Source organism: Lepisosteus platostomus, unplaced genomic scaffold, assembly GCF_059453375.1.
Source record: "Lepisosteus platostomus isolate fLepPlt1 unplaced genomic scaffold, fLepPlt1.hap1 Scaffold_60_H1, whole genome shotgun sequence".
Lineage (NCBI taxonomy): Eukaryota > Metazoa > Chordata > Actinopteri > Semionotiformes > Lepisosteidae > Lepisosteus > Lepisosteus platostomus.
This window is the reverse complement of record NW_028291676.1, coordinates 350,083-366,672: the sequence shown is the minus strand read 5'-3', so window position 1 is coordinate 366,672 and position 16,590 is coordinate 350,083. Positions and strand designations below refer to the sequence as shown.

General features: G+C 44.9%; 3 non-coding genes across 3 annotated transcripts; all 3 read left to right on the top strand.

Annotated features, from left to right (window-relative positions):
* The first annotated feature begins 3,462 nt into the window (after positions 1 to 3,462).
* trnas-cga (transfer RNA serine (anticodon CGA)) lies at positions 3,463 to 3,544 on the top strand. The gene has a single exon. It is a non-coding gene; the product is annotated as a tRNA-Ser (tRNA).
* Positions 3,545 to 13,302: 9,758 nt separating this feature from the next.
* Positions 13,303 to 13,375, top strand: trnar-ccu (transfer RNA arginine (anticodon CCU)). Its single transcript has one exon. It is a non-coding gene; the product is annotated as a tRNA-Arg (tRNA).
* Positions 13,376 to 15,854: 2,479 nt separating this feature from the next.
* On the top strand, positions 15,855 to 15,936 carry trnas-aga (transfer RNA serine (anticodon AGA)). Its single transcript has one exon. It is a non-coding gene; the product is annotated as a tRNA-Ser (tRNA).
* Positions 15,937 to 16,590: the final 654 nt, after the last annotated feature.

The window sequence follows — 16,590 nt, the reverse complement described above, 5'->3', positions numbered from 1 at the left end:
TTTTACTAGAGATTCTGTTTGGGATTCAGATGTGCATTCGGACAGCAATTCCTTTCAAGAAATGATACATTCTGGATGAGGTCAAAGGTGCTGGAACACTGTATTTAGGATGTGTTTGCAGTGATTGTGTCTCCTGCTTCAACGCAGTGATATATAGATGTGCTCCTGTAATTTATTGGTACATGCCCAGGGCAGTAAGTAGTCTGAGGATTTATTTCCAGACGGCATAGAGCAGTGAAGCAGTGAAGTAGTGCAACACACTGGATCATTATATTATTAGAATCTATTCTACTTAAATTATTACATTATACACAACTTGAGCTCTCAGCACCGTACTGAGCCCAGGTGTTTTTCTAAAGCTGTCAGGTGCAGTTCATTTACATGAAGGAAATCTCTTACTGGGTACGATTACAATGCAGTAAGTAGCACAGGCTACTTAGGGAGTAGGCTGATGTGTTTAAAAACAACCAGCGCCAGGCAGGAGTCGAACCTCCAAACTCCTAATCCATAGTCAGATACATTATCCATTGCACCACTGGCCCTGGTGTGCCACTGCAGGACTGTAAGCCAGTGAGCTTAGCACTGCAACTAGTAAAATATTACCCCCGGTCCATTCTTTTCCAAAAGTGAGAAACACCTGTTTTCTACATTTTGTCTGTTTTAAAACCATATCTCTTTAAACCAAACCAAGAGTTTGTCTTTTGCACTGATATTCTGATTCATTTCGATTTCAAAGAAAAAAAAAACATTACCTTCCAAAGCATCATAAAATTGTCCCTTCCTCCAGACTCTACTTCTCTCTTGTAGTAGTACAGCAGACCTTTCCAGGTGAGCAGATCAAAGAGTCCGAAATGAGCTTCCTCCATCAAGCAAAGTACCTGAACATGACTCTGTCATCATAAAAGCGCCCCTGTAATAAAGAAATTAAATCCGAAATCAAGAGGGCAGTTGCCTACTGAAATACAAGAAGTCATAAATTTTAACCTAGCAACACATTAAAGGCTGCATCTATACAAGTACGATTCTAGAAATGCTCACCAGATTACGTTTTAAGAAAGAACTGCGCCTCAGGTTCCGCCGAGATCTTAACTTGGATGGCAGGATTCAGAGTCTGGAGTGTGGAATGATGGCGCACGGAGGGTCCACATACTGTGGATCCCTCAGTGATCTTCCGCGTGTTCAAACCGCCAGCGTGTGACTCCCCTGTCCCCGTGACCTCACTGCTCTGCTCTCGCCTCTGTGCAGCTGAGCCTGACTCATGGTAAAGTGGAAAAAAATATGCCCTCACCGTGAGATTTACTCTGGAGTGAGGATAGTTGTTACCTTATTATCGTTGAAACGGATGTATGTGATATGGCGACTAGGTTCTTCTCCATTAGCAGGCTTAAGGTTAAAGAAAAAAACATTGCTGACTTCTTTTTTTTTTGCCAGCCGCGAACGCTGATTAGCGAGGTTTGTACTTCATGTTTTGCAACTTGCATCCATTTTAAGAAAAACAAGTCGTTCAAGACAGGAAATGAATACTTGCATTTAATTAAGTCTAGACGTATGCGGTTGTCCATAATGACCAGTTCTGTTCGAGAACACAGAACAAAAAAAGGCACCGCTGGGATTCTGACCCAGGATTTTCTGTTTACTAGACAGGCGCTTTAACCAACTAAGCCACGGCGCCCCAGGAGTGCTGTCTTTTTGCAGCCACTTGGACACACCACTCAGACACATCTGCATTCGGTGTGTGCTCCACGTGCTCGCTGAGCAAGTTGCCACCTTTAAATACAATAGCAACATCGACACCAAGAGAAAGGATGACAAATGGCTTTTATCTGGAACTTTTCATGTCCAAGGAGCTCAATGTGCTTTCTGTGTACAACAGGGCCACTGAACTCCACACTGGCCACTGAACCACAGCAGTGGCTTGCTGGCTTGACATCTCCCAAGGAAAATGTTGAAATCGCATGTGGAACAGGAAAATGACCCTCGAGTATGAGGGAAAAAAAAGAAAAAGATCAACTGGAGTGTGCCAACCCATGTCAGGACAGCCCAGTTTTGTTGACGAGGTGGCCGAGTGGTTAAGGCATGGGGTCGAATCCCATCCTTGTCGCTCTCCATGTCTGACACGTGTGCCCGTTCGGTGTTGGCCCTCCTGTTCTTTGCTCCGGTACTAGAGCCGTACATTTTCTAGCGGTGGCTGAACATGGTATAGTAGGCTAACGTCGGTATCGAGCAGTGACAGTAACAGTATTTACATGCCGCTGCTGCCAAGTGGCTCTGGGTTGAGACCGCGTTTTCACTTACTTGCAACGCAAACGGAGAAAGCGATTTTTGACAGTCTCTCGAGAGACTGCACTAGGTGTTTAGGGATAGACTTTGTCAGTTCCCCCTGGGATGATGGCCTCTCAAATAGTTTGTGATTCCTCTAGACGTTTATACAGTAGAAGCCTGCTTCGTGGCTTAAATCCAAGCTAATGTAACGACTTAGAGGTCTGATGCAGAACTGCGAATTCAATGAACGGGAACAGTACAGTACATTGGACTGTATGTGTGAGGAAAGCTGCCCCCTTCTGTCCCTTGTCGACCGAACAGAGGACTGTAAAGGATACCGCCAAGAAACTTTAGGATGCTGGTTGGAATACAGCTCCAAAGAAGCCCCTTTGGGTGTTATGTCATCAAAAAGTAAGAACAGCGACTCTCCCTTTGATCAAATGCGCAACAGAGCTGTTTTCCGTGGAGCAGGTTTCAGACCCGTAGACCTGTTTTATTTGTAGGGCAGGGCGCATTCCCAAATGCGAATCTCCTTTTTTAGAAATGCTTTGGGCGGCGTGAAGTGAAAATAAGAAATGGGCTCCAGATGCACATGGAAGCAATCAAGTGTTTCATCAGAGCTGTTTCAAAGACTGCTCAAGAGCTTTCCTTTCACAGAGGCGCAATGATTAATGATGGGGGTGCACCCTTCAATGCGCCTTACGACTCTAGGGAGTGATTGAGACGATTCGTAGCGTGTGCTCATTTCCCTCTATTCCCCGTGTTGCAGTGGTAGGATGACGTAAATGCCTGCTTCGACACGTAACTGCGTTATAATCAAGTGCAGGAGCTGAGGGCTTTTGTTTTGTTTCGTTTTCCATGGCGTTTGTAAGCACGCAAATCAAAGGCAATTCCTGCGTCTAACAGGAATGTAAATGCTTTTGAAAGTGCAGTGTGGTGCAGCTTGTAAAATCCTTATCCACATTTGTGGTTTGTTGCTGTTTTTTCTGTCTGCCAAAGCTGCATTTTGACATCCGGACGGGGAGACTTTATCATTTGAACGTGAAGCCAGCCTTAAACCCTCTGAGGCGTGTCTGTCTGCCGGCACGTATTTTGTCAAAGGTATTTTTTTTTAACGGAGAGCGACTTTGAAAAGGTTTCCGCAGCCACGTCGCACTCCGTGTTAGATTAAAGGAGGAATGCGGCGATGGCGAACTCGCTGTAGTCGTGGCCGAGTGGTTAAGGCGATGGACTCGAAATCCGTTGGGGACTCCCCGCGTAGGTTTGAATCCTGCCGACTATGGCGTCTGCCGCACGTCTTCTTGTGCCTGCGCGGCAAAGGCGAAGTGCCGCTTCTCCTTTCCTGGTACTATAAAAACGCTAAATCGCTTGGCCCTGCTGCCATGGAAATGAGTTCTTCAGATAACCACACATCTTGCGTTTGCACCTCTGGTGTTCTACTTATGCCTTTGAAAACCTAATGAATAAAACTGAAAGAACCGGCACAATATGTAGGTGCTCGTAAAGCACGCATTAAAGAACTGTTAACAGCAAGGGTTTCAGTGGGTTAACTGAGGAGAAGGCGTGATCGCTAATTGTTGACTTTGTATTTGGTGTTAGAAACATTCTTACTGTGCATGACGTGCAACAAATGTAGCCACAGAAATTGCATCACGCTTTCATGTATGCTATTGCAGACACCAACGTTGCCTAGATAGAAAACCGAAATAGCCGTGGGTTTGCTTTTGGTCTGAAGGATCTCTCTTCGAATCTCTATCATTTGTCAATGGAAGTAAAAGGCGCTGCAATTTCATACGTTCAGAATCAAACCCGCAGCTGTTGTTCGACTTTATTTCTTGACTAATTACAACTGAGTGTCGCATGAGCAGTTACGTAAACTTGTCTGGTATATTTGAACACAAATGCCGTTCTTCAATTAAAACTAACAGTACATTGTCAGGGACATTCAGTTCTATACAAACAAGAGACAGACAAGAGAATATTTCTACCGTTCATGTGGACTACGTGTTGACTTACTGATCGGAATAATTGAAAAGTTCGGGTTCATAGCCGATGCAGTGCGTGCTAATTAGAACAGCAAAGCTGAGCTCTCAGCACCGTACTGAGCCCAGGTGTTTTTCTAAAGCTGTCAGGTGCAGTTCATTTACATGAAGGAAATCTCTTACTGGGTACTATTACAATGCAGTAAGTAGCACAGACTACTTAGGGAGTAGCCCGGTGCATTTAAAAACAACCCGAGCCAGGCAGGAGTCGAACCTACAATCTCCTGATCCCTAGTCAGACGCGTTATCCAGTGTGATACTGCAGGACTGTAACCCAGTGAGATCAGCACTGCAACTAGTAAAATATTACCCCGGTCCATTCTTTTCCAAAAGTGAGAAACACCTGTTTTCTACATTTTGTCTGTTTTAAAACCATATCTCTTTAAACCAAACCAAGAGTTTGTCTTTTGCACTGATATTCTGATTCATTTCGATTTCAAAGAAAAAAAAAACATTATCTTCCAAAGCATCATAAAATTGTCCCTTCTTCCAGACTCTACTTCTCTCTTGTAGTAGTACAGGAGACCTTTCCAGGTGAGCAGATCACAGAGTCCGAAATGAGCTTCCTCCATCAAGCAAAGTACCTGAACATGACTCTGTCTTCATAAAAGCGCACCTGTAAAAAGAAATTAAATCCGAAATCAAGAGGGCAGCACAGTGGGCAAAAGACGTATAATATTCGTCTATTAAACGCATACCTTAGACGTCTAAATGTGGTCTGCAATTCGTCTAGAATCTCTGCACAGTGTACGAAGTAAATTATTTTCGCAGTAATTAATTTACACGTGTATAATAAACATAGTAAATATAATAAATTAATTACTGCGAAAATAATTTACTTCGTACACTGTGCAGAGTGCCGTATACTCCTAGTTGCGGCACACACGATACAGATGCAGCCATTCAAAATGGGTGAGGTATTTCGCGGCATACCTCGACCGGGGTATCACGCGGTTCACGTGTGTCACGTGACTAACTATCCGGCGTCGCCTTGTTAAACCGCCTTTAATTTTGAACTGTGTATTACAGCATGTTAATCATCAGTCATTAAAATGTTGGTATATTTTATGAAAGCAAGATTGCTCAGTTGGACAAAAGTACACAACCTACCTTTATCAGAAATATTTATGCATCAAAGCCTTTACTGAAGATATTACTAATAGTATTGTAACGCCTACGGCCGACAAGCAGTGTGTGTAAGAGCCGGCGTACCAGAGCGGGTGACGTCACCGCCCTTCCCTGTGATAGCAGGACCACAGCTACTGGGCTGTGGAGAGATCTCTCTTTAGCTCACGGAGCTAGGTCGCTGCAGAGAGACGCGGAAGTCCCGGGTTCGAGCCCCGGACGGTGCAGGGGCCGACCTAATGCGGCAAGGGCGCCCGCCTGAGCCCCCGTTGCGTTACATTCGGCGTACCAGAGCGGGTGACGTCACCGCCCTTCCCTGTGATAGCAGGACCACAGCTACTGGGCTGTGGAGAGATCTCTCTTTAGCTCACGGGGCTAGGTCGCTGCAGAGAGACGCGGAAGTCCCGGGTTCGAGCCTCCAGTCGGGATGGGGCCGACCAGATGCGGCAAGGGCGCCCGCCGGAGCCCCCGTTGCGTTACATTGGTGTCAGAAGTGGGGTGGGATAGCCCTTCGCCGGGGACGGCGATTTAAGCGGGGGAGAGTGTAACGCCTACGGCCGACAAGCAGTGTGTGTAAGAGCCGGCGTACCAGAGCGGGTGACGTCACCGCCCTTCCCTGTGATAGCAGGACCACAGCTACTGGGCTGTGGAGAGATCTCTCTTTAGCTCACGGAGCTAGGTCGCTGCAGAGAGACGCGGAAGTCCCGGGTTCGAGCCCCGGACGGTGCAGGGGCCGACCTAATGCGGCAAGGGCGCCCGCCTGAGCCCCCGTTGCGTTACAGTATTAATAATGGATGACTTTGGACAAGCTGTATACTCAAACTGTAATTTCTTTAGCACATTTGTACAAGCACTTGGAATCTGTCCAAGCCATACTTTGTCAGGCATTTTGTTTTACTTCAACGGGCATAAAAACTTCCTTGCTTTTAACAGGGCGTTACATAATTTCTAACTACGAAAATGATTTAAAATGCGACACCTATCATGGAAATATAAATATAAAATATAAAAATCTTAAGATTTTTAAAATACATGACTTTGCTAAAATTTATTTGAAAATAAAAACAATTACAACCGCCAGGGGAGAGAGAGAACAGGGTAGGGATGTTGGTTTTGCATAAGGGGCGGGGCTATGGAAATTATGTCTGTTTGGGAATGTGTAGTTACATGTTCTGGCTGTTTGTGAATTATCATTGTTGAGTATGGAGTGTTGAGGTATTGATTTTGTGTAATGCTTTATGTTGAAAATTGAGGTGGATTTTGTTTATGATAAACAGGATAAACTGGGATGGGAGGAAGGTTTGGTTTTGCATAAGGGGCGGGATTATGATAATTGTAGGACTTTGCGAGAGTAAAATGGTTTGATTATTTGATTTTGTATTGTGGTTGTTATCTATGTTTTTGGTTGGTATTATGTTTATATGGTTGTTTTTGTTGGTTGGTTGTTATTATGGTTATTAATAATACGATCTATAGTTGAAATCTGAGCCTAAATAAAAAGAAAAAGCAAGTGATTAGGTTTATGAGCAATCTAATTACTTATTCGTTTAAAAAGCTATATAAAATAAAGTTTATTATTAATTTGCTGGACAGAACGGTGAACATTATTATGCATAAGACAAAGATAACGATCCTGATCAGTTTAGAAATCTGTGTACGCTGTAAGGTTTTTACTTCTTAAACTTTTAAAATACACGTTTTGAATAGAAAGAAATCCTCTTCCTGGTACAGTATGTATAGCAAACCAGCACGTCTTTTTTCTCCAATCAGAGGGGTGTCAGATGGTGTCAGCCAATCACCATTCTGCGTTGGGTAGCAACGGGTGACTGTACTCAGGCGGAAGATGTAAACAGCTTAATGTTCGTGTTAAATAATTTTTTTAAATTAAAATTCATTCTATACAGCAATCGCATATTTGGGTACCGTTTCATAAAACTTTCATGCTTAAAATGTTTAGGGAGAAATGGAAGACTGGTGTGTATTTTTTCTTTAAACTACCAAGACCAGCCATACACAGTACAGTTTACATACATACAGTAATGTTTATGTTCCTAAATTAATATCGTTTATGACCTTCAGATGCGTTATGCTCCTCTTCTTTTTATGCTCAGCTACTAAAATTTCCCTTTAGTGGTAAAATCCATATAAATATTCAAAACTAAGCGGATTAAAATGTGCACAGTAAAGACATTAAATGATTAAATCTTTGCACTACCAACCAATGCACCACGAGTGCCCCTGTCGGTCATTTTGGCCAGCCAATCACTTGCCCTGCGGTACCCTCTGGTGCCCCGCGGTGGCTTGTGGGTAGGTTACTGTACCGCGGGTTTTTACCGCGCATTTTGAATGGCTGCATCTATTAAACGCATACCTTAGACGTCTAAATGTGGTCTGCAATTCGTCTAGAATCTCTGCACAATGTACGAAGTAAATTATTTTCGCAGTAATTAATTTACACGTATATAATAAATATAGTAAATATAATAAATTAATTACTGCGAAAATAATTTACTTCGTACACTGTGCAGAGTGCCGTATACTCCTAGTTGCGGCACACACGATACATACAGTAAAAAGCCTCAGGCACTGTGTTAGATGTGTTTTCGATGTTATATATGCGTTTATTCATGTCGTCGATTTTACGGTTGCAATTCGACGTTGATTATACGTCGAGGCGACGTATATATACGTATAGCCGTATTTTCGCCGTAAATATACATATATTCGACGAATCAATGTCCACTGGGAAGGCGCATTGAAGGGTGCACCCCCATCATTAATCGTTGCGCCTCTGTGAAAGGAAAGCTTTTGAGCAGTCTTTGAAACAGCTCGGATGAAACACTTGATTGCTTCCATGTGCATCTGGAGCCCATTTCTTATTTTCACTTCACGCCGCCCAAAGCATTTCTAAAACAGGAGATTCGCGTTTGGGAATGCGCCCTGCCCTACAAATAAAACAGGTCTACGGGTCTGAAAGCTGCTCCACGGAAAACAGTTCTGTTCCGCTTTTGATCAAAGGGAGATTCGCTGTTCTTACTTTTTGATGACATAACACCCAAAGGGGCTTCTTTGGAGCTGTATTCCAACCAGCATCCTAAAGTTTCTTAGCGGTATCCTTTACAGTCCTCTGTTCGGTCGACAAGGGACAGAAGGGGGCAGCTTTCCTCACACATACAGTGCAATGTACTGTAGTGTTCCCGTTCATTGAATTTGCAGTTCTGCATCAGACCTCTAATTCGTTTCCTTAGCTTGGATTTAAGCCACGAAGCAGGCTTCTACTGTATAAACGTCTAGAGGAATCACAAACTATTTGAGAGGCCATCATCCCAGGGGGAACTGACAAAGTCTATCCCTAAACACCTAGCGCAGTCTCTCAAGAGACTGTCAAAAATCGCTTTCTCCGTTTGCGTTGCAAGTAAGTGAAAACGCGGTCTCAACCCAGAGCCACTTGGGAGCAGCGGCACATAAATACTGTTACTGTCACTGCTCGATACCGATGTTAGCCTACTGTACCATGTTCAGCCACCGCTAGAAAATGTATGGCTCTAGTTCTGGAGCAAACGACAGGAGGGCCAACGTCGAACGGGCACACATGTCAGACATGGAAACCGACGAGAGTGGGATTCGAACCCATACATGCAGAGCACAATGGATTAACAAGCCATCGCCTTAACCAATCAGCCACCTCGTCAACAGAACTGGGCTGTCCCAACTGAGTTGGCGCGCTCCAGATGACTTCTGGTACCTTTAGGGTACGGTGTTCCCTGAAGGGCTCTCAAACCCCGCATTTCAGATGCCTAGCTGTATCGCTGATGTGTTGCACCTCAGAATCACTTTTAAACCTTACCTCTGGTATCTTTAATCCCTATTGCTCAACGCATGGTGAAAGTATTGCATAAATGTGTCTGAAAATGAGCAATGGGCACCTGAGAGTCATTTTCCTGTTCCACGTGCGATTTCAACATTTTCCTTGGGAGATGTCAAGCCAGCAAGCCACTGCTGTGGTTCAGTGGCCAGTGTGGAGTTCAGTCGCCCTGTTGTACACAGAAAGCACATTGAGCTCCTTGGACATGAAAAGTTCCAGATGAAAGCCATTTGTCATCCTTTCTCTTGGTGTCGATGTTGCTATTGTATGTAAAGGTGGCAACTTGCTCAGCGAGCAGGCGGAGCACACACCGAATGCAGATGTGTCTGAGTGGTGTGTCCAAGTGGCTGCAAAAGGACAGCACTCCTGGGGAGCCGTGGCTTAGTTGGTTAAAGCACCTGTCTAGTGAACAGGAGACCCTGGGTCTGAATCCCAGCGGACAACCGCTAGACTTAATTAAACACAAGTATTCCTTTCCTGTCTTTAACACGACTTGTTTTTCTTAAAATAGATGCAACTTGCAAAACATGAAATACAAACCTTGCTAATCAGCGCTAGCAGCTGGCAAAAAAAAAGAAGTCAGCAATGTTTTTTTTCTTTAACCTTAACCCTGCTAATGGAGAAGAGTTAAACGACCGAGTCTATGCAGCTTAAACGGTGCGCACGTTGGGTTCTTAGCTGAAAGGGTGGTAAATCACGCTCACTCCAGTCCTTAATCTTTTAAACAGGATACAAAATTGAACATAGTCGCCACATCACATACATCCTGTTCAATGATAAAAAGGTAACATCTATCCTCACTCCAGAGTAAATCTCACGTTGAGGGCATATTTTTTTTCACTTTGCCGTGAATCGGGCTCCGCTGCACAGAGGAGAGAGGACAGGTGACAGGGGAGTCACACGCTGGCGGTTTGACTACGCGGAAGATCACTGAGGGATCCACAGTATATGGACCCTCCGTGCGCCATCAGTCCACACTCCGGACTCTGAATCCTACCATCCGAGTTAAGATCTCGGCGGAACCTGAGGCACAGTTCCGTCTTAAAACGTAATCTGGTGAGCATTTCTAGAATCGTTCTTGTATAGATGCAGCCTTTAATGTGTTGCTAGGTTAAAATTGATGACTTCTTGAACTTCAGTAGGCAACTGCCCTCTTGAGTTCGGATTTAATTTCTTTATTACAGGGGCGCTTTTATGAAGACAGAGTCATGTTCAGGTACTTTGCTTGATGGAGGAAGCTCATTTCGGACTCTGTGATCTGCTCACCTGGAAAGGTCTGCTGTACTACTACAAGAGAGAAGTACAGTCTGGAAGAAGGGACAATTTTATGATGCTTTGGAAGATAATGTTTTTTTTTTTCTTTGAAATCGAAATGAATCAGAATATCAGTGCAAAAGACAAACTCTTGGTTTGGTTTAAAGAGATATGGTTTTAAAACAGACAAAATGTAGAAAACAGATGTTTCTCACTTTTGGAAAAGAATGGACCGGAGGTAATATTTTACTAGTTGCAGTGCTGATCTCACTGGGTTACAGTCCTGCAGTGTCACACCAGGGCCAGTGGTGCAATGGATAACGCTTCTGACTACGAATCAGGAAATTGCAGGTTTGACTCCTGCCTGGTTCGGGTCGATTTTAAATGCATCGGGCTACTCCCTAAGCAGTCTGTGCTACTTACTGCATTGTAATCGTACCCAGTAAGAGATTTCCTTCATGTAAATGAACTGCACCTGACAGCTTTAGAAAAACACCTGGGCTCAGTACGGTGCTGAGAGCTCAGCGTTGCTGTTGTTCTAATTAGCACGCACTGCATCGGCTATGAGCCCGAACTTTTCAATTATTCCGATCAGTAAGTCAACACGTAGTCCACATGAAAGGTAGAAATATTCTCTTGTCTGTCTCTTGTTTGTATAGAACTGAATGTCCCTGACAATGTACTGTTAGTTTTAATTGAAGAACGGCATTTGTGTTCAAATATACCAGACAAGTTTACGTAACTGCTCATGCGACACTCAGTTGTAATTAGTCAAGAAATAAAGTCGAACAACAGCTGCGGGTTTGATTCTGAACGTATGAGATTTCAGCGCCTTTTACTTCCATTGACAAATGATAGAGATTCGAAGAGAGATCCTTCAGACCAGCAAGCAAACCCACGGCTATTTCGGTTTTCTATCTAGGCAACGTTGGTGTCTGCAATAGCATACATGAAAGCGTGATGCAATTTCTGTGGCTACATTTGTTGCACGTCATGCACAGTAAGAGTGTTTCTAACACCAAATAAAAAGTCAACAATTAGCGATGATGCCTTCTCCTCAGTTAACCCACTGAAACCCTTGCTGTTAACAGTTCTTTACTGCGTGCTTTACGAGCACCTACATATCGTGTCGGTTCTTTCAGCTTTATTCATTAGGTTTTCAAAGGCATAAGTAGAGCACCAGAGGTGCGAACGCAAAATGTGTGGTTATCTGAAGAACTGCTTTCCATGGCAGCGGGTCCAAGCGATTTAGCGTTTTTATAGTACCGGGAAAGGAGAAGCGGCACTTTGCCTTTGCCGCGCAGGCACAAGGCGACGTGCGGCAGACGCCGGAGTCGTCGAGTTCCGAACCTGCGCGGGGAGTCCCAAACGCACTTAACCACGACAAAAGCGAGCTCGCTGCCGCCGCATTCCTCCTATAATCTAACACGGAGTGCGAGGTGGCTGCGGAAACCTTTTTAAAGTCGCTCTCCGTTAAAAAAAAATACCTTTCACAAGATTCGTGCCGGCAGACAGACACGCCTCAGAGGGTTTAAGGCTGGCTTCACGTTCAAATGATAAAGTCCCCCAGTCCGGATGTCAAAATGCAACTTTGGCAGACAGAAAAAACATCAACAAACCACAAATGGTTTTTACAAGCAGCACCACACTGCACTTTCAAAAGTATTTACATTCGTGTTAGACGCAGGAATTGCCTTTGATTTGCGCGCTTACGAACGCCATGGAAAACGAAACAAAACTAAAGCCCTCAGCTCCTGCACTTGATTATAATGCCGTTACGTGTCGAAGCAGGAATTTATGTCATCCTACCACTGCAACACGGGGAATAGAGAGAAATGAGCACACGCTACGAATTGTCTCTAATCAGTCCCTACAGTTGTAAGGCGCCTGGAAGCGTGCACCCCCATCATTAATCTTTGCGCATCTGTGCAAGGTAAACTCTGGAGCAGTCTCTGAAACGGCTCAAAGGAAACAAGTGATTTAATTCAAGGGAAAGGCTTGGGTCAGTTTCAGACGGCCTCCAACAGGGAGATTCAAGCGCCCCACCTTCAGCCCAATCTGCGCTGCCAGAACGCCAACGGCTCCTCTGCTCTCCGGGGTGCGGTTGTGACCCCGTAACCTAAAGTGTTGGTGGCAGACAAATGGAGACTAACAGGTGACGTCCTAGGACATGACTTCATTGTGACACTCGGTGGGGATGGTGACCATTGCTTGGAAAAGAGTGCGAGGCCCCTTTAGAAAAACATTTTGTTAACAGGCATTCTGCCTCAGCCTAAACACCTATAGCTTGCAAAGAGCATGCTATTAGACAGGCACCTCTACAAGACCTTAAGAGTCTCTTAAACTAGTGATAGTAAGGTGTTCCCAATGGGCGATGTTCGGCTTTCAAATCATCACTCCGTGGAAGCGCCGAGATGCAGCTGTTTAAGGCTTAGAAGCAGCTGACTGTTTCACTACCTAGCTGATCACTGTCAGTCAGGGAGCTTAGAGGTGAAAAGCCTGTCTGAGAGACAATTCGCCGTCGATCAGTTCAATATGTTCCGTACCAGCTCGGCGCACCTGAGATCATCTTGGTAGCCGTGTAGCTCAGATGAGTGAGAGCGTGTGTGTGTACCACCGTGATTGGATGCCGGCCCTTCTCAGGTCACAGTAAACCTTCTGCTGCCTAACTTCCCTAATTTTGGGGATCCCTTTGAAAAATCAAAGGAAAAAAAAAACTGGCTCTTCATCAGCGTGATCGACCCAACCCAGTGTGCCCCAGTGGCCTAATGGATAAGGCACTGGCCTCCTAAGCCAGGGATTGTGGGTTCGAGTCCCATCTGGGGTGCTCCTGTCCCATTTTGAGCGTACAAATGTCCTTGTGATTTGCAAAGCTGCAACCCCACCTTACTCAGTGAGCGTCTCTGCTTTTCTCTCACATACAGTTGGGAGAAAAACTTTTGTAAACAGCCCTTCGGAATGATGTGGATTTCTGCATGAATGGCTCCTAACATGTGATCTTATCTTTATCTAAGTCATAATAATTAATAAAGAGAGTCTGATTTAACAAAGAACACACACCCAACATTTGACATTGCTGTTTCTTTATTGACCAAATGGTTTAAACAATCAAGGTCATTGATGGAAAAAGTACGTGAACCCTTATATTAAGGAGCTAGTGGAACCTCCTTTATGACAAAAACCTCAACCCCCACTTTCTGTAGCGGCTTGTCAGACCTGAGCAGCGGTTAGGAGGTATTTTGGCCTATTCCTCTATGCAAAACTGTTTCAGTTCATGTATATTTTTGGGATGTCTTGCGCTGAATGGCCTGCTTCCGATCACGCCACAGCACTTCAATGGGATTGGGGTCAGGACTCTTACTTGGCCATCCCAACATACGGAATTTCTTCTGTTTCAGCCACTCTGTTGTTGATGTACTCCTTTGTTTTTGTCATGTTGCAAGACCCAGCGTCTTTTGAGTTTTAGATCACAGGCAGACACCCTGACATTCTGCTGTAGAATTTCCTGATACATCTCGGAATTCATCGGTCCCTCGATGATTGCAAGCCGTACAGCCTCCGCCATGCTTCCCAGGTGGGATGAGATTTTGGAGTTGGTATGCGGTGTTTTGTTATCTCCAAACATAACGCTGTGCACATTTACCAACAAGTTCAACTTTTGTCACGTCTGTCCACAGAACATTGTTCCAGGAGTTGCTGTGGAACATCCATGTGGTCTTTAGCAAACTTGAGAGGGGCAGTGGTGGTTTTTTTGGGGGGAGAGCAGTGGTTTCCTCCATGGTGACCTCGCATGATCACCACTCCTGTTCAGATTTCTTCTTATGGTGGACTCATGAACACAGACGTAAGACAAAGTAAACCACCTGTTTCCTAGATCCCATCCCCAGTCAGCTAGTCAAAGATTCCCTCGAAGGACTGGCAGGACCTATAATTAGTATGATGAATGCATCACTTGCGTCAGGCGTCGTACATGATCAATTTAAGGTAGTGGTTCTTAGACCGCTCCTTAAGAAGTCAAATTTGGATCCACAAGTTCTTAACAACTACAGGCCTGTCTCAAAGGTCCCATTTCAATCTAAAAGTCTTGAAAGAATAGTTGTTGCCCAACATCAAATGGATTCAAATAATATACTTGAGAAATTTCAGTCTGGTTTCTGAAACTGCATTAACAAGAGTCGTAAATTATATTCTCTTAGCTACTGATGCGGGGAATGCAACAGTGCTAGGTTGCAACAGTGCTAGGAATGCAAACTTTAGGTTGCGCTTCTTCATGCTGCATCATTGGCATGAGTGGAGCTTTTTAAACGTCTGTACTTACTGCGCCCCATAAGAAATCGTTTGTCCCTGTTCAAAAGAGATTGTGCGATGTCCTGCAGCGTTCGCAAAGCAAACCTTTGACAGTTTGAATAGAGGAATTTATTCTGCTTCCTGTGCATGCAGTAGTTACAAACTTGAACGTCTTTGCACGATCTCCTGCAGTTTTCAGTGGGCAGGCTTGGTCAGATGGCTTGGAAAAACGCACTGTGTTTCGGCTCGGGAAACATCATGAGCAGTGTCCTGCGTGTTTTCTGTGTATAGCTGTCTTTTAACGCATACAGAATTCATTCGAAATCATTGATTTCTCCAATTAACAAGGATCCCTTAAATGATGAGTCAAAGTAACATCTAATCGGATTAGTTTCCTTAGAGCTGGTTCAGAGTTTGGTCAAGAGTTTACCTTTCACAGATGAGCAAAGAAGAATGTTGGGGGTGCACGCTTCAAGGCACCTTACAAGTGTAGGGAGTGATTCGAGACGATTCGTGGCGTGTGCTCGTTCCCATATACCATACGCCCCGGCGTGCAGTGCTAGGATGACGTACAATACCGCTTGGGGACGTAACAGCGTTATATGCAAGTGCGGGACATGAGGGTTTTCGTTTGTTCGTTTTGTTTTGCTCTGCTTTGCTTTGTTTTGCTTTCCATCGCGTTGGTAAGAGCGTAAATAAAAAGGCGATTCCTGCGTCTACCACTAATGTAAGAGCTATTTCAAGTGCGACGTGGTGCGGCTTTTCAAATGCTTGTGGGCATTTCTCTGTTGTTGATTCTTTTTTTGTGTGTAACAAAGTGGCATTTTCATGTCCGGACGGGGAGACTTTATCATTCAGACATGAAGCCACCCTTAAGTCCTCTGAGGCGTGTCTGTCTGCAAGGCTTGTATTTTGGAAATGTTTTTTTGAAACGGAGAACGACTTTGAAATAGGCTTCCGCCGGCGCCTCGCGATCCAGGTAAGATTGTAGCAAGAACGCAGCGGCGGTGGGGCTTGCTGTAGTCGTGGCCGAGTGGTTAAGGCGATGGACTAGAAATCCATTGGGGTCTCCCCGCGCAGGTTCAAATCCTGCCGACTATGTTGTCCGCCTCCAGTCGGTGTGTTCCGGCGCAAGCAAAGAAGCGCGCCTCTTTGCTTTTCCTGGTGGTTTTAAAACGCCCAATCGCTTGTACCCGCTGCCTTGGAAATAAATTCTTCAGCGTCCGCGAATGGCATTTTGCAGCTGGAAGCATATGTCGACGCTTTTTGCACAGAGCACCAAAAAAGCGTCTTTTTTGAAGGCCCAGACACTGAGCGTTGGTGGTTCAGTGGTAGAATTAGTGCCTGCCACGTGGGAGGCTTGGGTTTGATTCCCGGCCAATGCAGTGGCTTTTGCAGCGAGCGGCTCCATCACTTGCATCCCCTTGCAACTCGCAACTGAAAACCCACTGAAGCTAAGCAGGTGTGAGCCAGGTCAGTACCCGGATCAGGGTGAGCTACAGGGAAAAACAAAGCTTCCAGCTGGATGCGGTGTTAATGGTGCCGGCGGGGGGGCGCTCACCCTGAGGTCTGTGCGGGTCCCAATGTCCCAGCATAGTGACGGAGACGCTGTGTTGTAAAAGGGCGCTGTCTTTCGGATGAGATGTAAAACCGAGGTCATAGTGCTCTGTGGTCATTAAAAGTGACCACCAAAACCTTTGACAAAAGCTCTTGGTAATTGATGGTCTTCAATAATGCTTCTCCTTTAGGTACATT